At 40.6% G+C, this 3,560-nt stretch overlaps 1 protein-coding gene across 1 annotated transcript in view; it reads left to right on the forward strand.

Annotated features, from left to right (window-relative positions):
* The first annotated feature begins 3,558 nt into the window (after nucleotides 1-3,558).
* LOC131251601 (transcription repressor KAN1) overlaps nucleotides 3,559-3,560 on the forward strand; it is a 16,724-nt gene continuing 16,722 nt past the window's right edge. Inside the window, exon 1 of the transcript XR_009173993.1 lies at nucleotides 3,559-3,560. This exon is cut by the window's right edge and continues 1,336 nt beyond it. The gene's annotated coding sequence lies outside the window, so the exon portion shown is untranslated.

Raw genomic sequence — 3,560 nt, forward strand, 5'->3', positions numbered from 1 at the left:
CCTTGGGTTCGAATCCTTGCCTGAGTGGTAGACTCTGAGGAGTTTCAACACGAGGTCTTGGGTTTGAAACCCATAGGTGGTGAAATCCCACTATGGCGTGCGTGTGTTACTAAAAAAAAAAGAAGAAGAGACTCTAATGCTCTCCTTTAAACCCATATTTACCCTTTTACCACTTAATCCACCATTGAGATGTTATTACGTGGCAATCTCAGATCTAGACCTTGCAAGCCCATTTAACCCTTGGACTTTGCAAGAATTACGGAAACATTGGGTTTGGATGCTATAAATAGTCCATTCTGCTTCTCATTTCAATTATCCCTGAAAATTCAAAGCTTGATGAAATCCTTTAAGTCATCCTTAGCCTAGCAATTCCATCCATCCACCAAGAAGAGTGGGAGTGAAAGAGAGAGCCCAACTGTGGTGTAGCATAGCCTAACAAGAGTCCAAGCTTCCTAAGCCACTTGAGTCTTAATCCAAGCCACTCGATCTAGCTATTGCAATACTACCGTCCATCCAACCATTCAACTTTCAATCAGCTTATTTTAAACCTATATTAGCATATTACAATACTTATTCTCCTCTCAACCCACCTGCTCATCGAATTTATCATTTTCATATTGCATTATATCACTTCTCGCACCTAATTGACTCGGGCATATGTTTTGTGCCTTACCAATATAATTGGATCTTGTCCATTAGAAACCTAGTCAAATAACTCACACTTTATCGCAAGCATTGTTTATAACACAACATCATAATTTCGCATACGTAACACTCAGCACCCAATCAGTTCAAACACATACTATGTGGTTTGCCGATATAGTCGGATCATGCCCATCGGAAACTTGGACTGATCGGTTCACACACAACAAGTGGGCAATTAAGACTACAACTTATCATTAACATCACATTTAATACAACATTACATGCATTATCGCATCATTGGTATGCAAGAACTAATCCTAACCCTTAGAAGTTAGCTACTGGATTTTTCCTCCTAAACGTTTTATAAGTTCTGGCTGACCGTACAATCAAAGTAACTGACTAATGTCAACTCATGTCATATATTGAACCCCTTCAAACATGTACAGAAGCCTTTGAAAGAAGCAACCGGAGGAAGCAGCGTCCACACTACCAAATAACAAATTCTATCAATAGTCCGTGGAGATTGGACCTCTAAAAGACAGAACGGCCCACCTCGTTACCACCGAATAAGTTACTTTTTCTACTTAGTAGTAGATAAGGTGATAAGTTTGATTTATGATTAGTTATAAATAACTTTTTTATTTAAAAGCATTTAATCGCTTCAGTTAATCTTTTTACCTTTTATAATTTCACAAGTTGAGGAGAAAGGCATAAATGAGAGGAGAAGCTGATAAGTATGTTGTTTGCTAAGCATACTTACCTACACCAAGATCCATGGCTCAACTGGAAGACTAAGTGGAGATACCTCGTTTCAACACTAGAGGTCTTGGTACTAGTAGGGGTGGCTAACATGGAGTGTGTGTACACACATGGGTGTGTACTAACAAGCTAACCCAAAATAATAATTTAAAAAAGAAAAAGAAAAAGAAGATAAGCTACCTGTGAAATAAGTAGCTTATCTTAAGCCACTAACCATCCAAACGCCCCCAACATCTTCTTATAAGAATCGCAACAAATTGGCACACGTGTGATTCATCTGGAGCATCCATTAAGTACTGCTCCCTGTGGAGATTCCATATACAAAAAATCTGGTCAGCACGCTTGTTAATTCAGCCATAGCCGTCTTATCAGCAGCCCGTATGAAGTTTTGGTCCAGTGTATATTCGCACTCTACACTACCTCATGAATGATCCGGATCTCTCTGACTTGGTTGCCATCCAACGGTGGGAAACAGGCCTCACATCCTCTCAAACACGTTAAAAGGTGGAGGTGCAGCTGGGCCTGCCTTGTCTGTGAGACTATGTTCATGGTCACTGGGCCAAAGCCGAGCCCACTACTCAAATACTCGGCCCCAAAAGTTTCAAGTGTTGAGTAGGCCATAGTTTCAGGTATGGCCATTTAAGTTCTGATCACGAGCACATGGGCCTTGTTCCAACCCAAAGGCCCTCTGTTCATCTGATTTCAGCACAAAGGTAGTTAGATAGTCCATATACCTACTTTGTTTGAGCCCACCATCAGTAGTTTTCTTTCGATGGGCCTCGCCGTTAGCGGCCCACAGTACAGAAATCCTGTACATTGGACAATCAAGTGGAATCCACAACGATCTGCAAAATAGAAGGTCAAAATATATGTCCATTAATTGGACGATGAGGATTATCCAAACGGTGGTCTTTGCATCACGGATCATCCAAAATAGAGTTACTGCGGGCTACAGTTTAGAATAGGTCTGCGAACTACCATACTGGTTTTCTAGTACGCAAATCCATTTATTTCACGTGATAAGATTAGTCTCATTTGATTATCTGACCATTGGATTGGTGGAAATTGATTGGACGACTAAAAATGAATAATATCCAATGGTCCTATTTCAGTAAGCAAATGTTCACGAATCAAAGTTTGGATTGATCAATCAACGGCTTCACAATTTAACTGGTCTAATTCAAGGTAATGTATTATGCCACCTTTATGATTTCTGGGTGCCCGTATATCAAGCGTCCGACTCTGCCAGAGTATCAAATAACTTACCTAAAATTAGACAGACAGGCAGGAGTATTTCATTTCCATTAAGAAATGGTATCTAATCCTCCAACAGATGAAATGTACAGTATCCTTGAGCCCTTAGTCTAAATAAGTGGGGCCCATTGTTTCAAGTGTCTGATGACTGAAACTGTTGGTCGGGTGGGTCCCACAGAGAAGAGACAATTACAAGAGAACATAGCCAATCCGATAGTAACCTTTCCATCAGTGTCCTTCACACAATGCATCAACGGTCCACATTGAATAGAAAACAGGTTAAAGATTTTTTATTTTTTAAACAAAGACTAGAATCCACTGACCGAGGAGAATTTGAGGCATTGTTCATCCAAGGACAGTCCCATCCGATCAACGGTCATGATCGTAGAACCATGAGCTCCTGTGGTACAAACAAAGAACCCAAGGACGCTATCCATATCCTCAGGCTTACAGTTTTTGAAAGTGGATCCTGCAGTTTAGTGATCCAAACCATCAGATGGTCCCCACTTAAAAAGGAATCCCGGATAAAACAACCCTAGCCCTTCAATTTGTATCCTTCAAATGGACGGTTGATAAAGGCAATACAGCAACAAAAGTACACAATCAAAACTAATATATATCCAAGACAGGACGATTATAATATTCAAATCTAATTGAATTTTTTAGGTATCGTCCATCCATGCTGGGGGTCATCAGACTAACGGCGTGGATCACTGCACGTTAAGCACTACTAACACAAACATAAAACGCGAGTATACTCGATAGAAAGGAGATGCACACACTCACACGAGGCATATCATTTTTCTTTTAACGCGTCCTCTGCGGGAGAGAAACGAAGAAGAAACAAAGAATCCTCTCTCTCTCTCTCTCTCTCTCTCTCTCTCTCAATCCCCCGTTTATGC

The sequence above is a fragment of the Magnolia sinica genome, chromosome 7 (genome assembly GCF_029962835.1).
Source record: "Magnolia sinica isolate HGM2019 chromosome 7, MsV1, whole genome shotgun sequence".
NCBI lineage: Eukaryota > Viridiplantae > Streptophyta > Magnoliopsida > Magnoliales > Magnoliaceae > Magnolia > Magnolia sinica.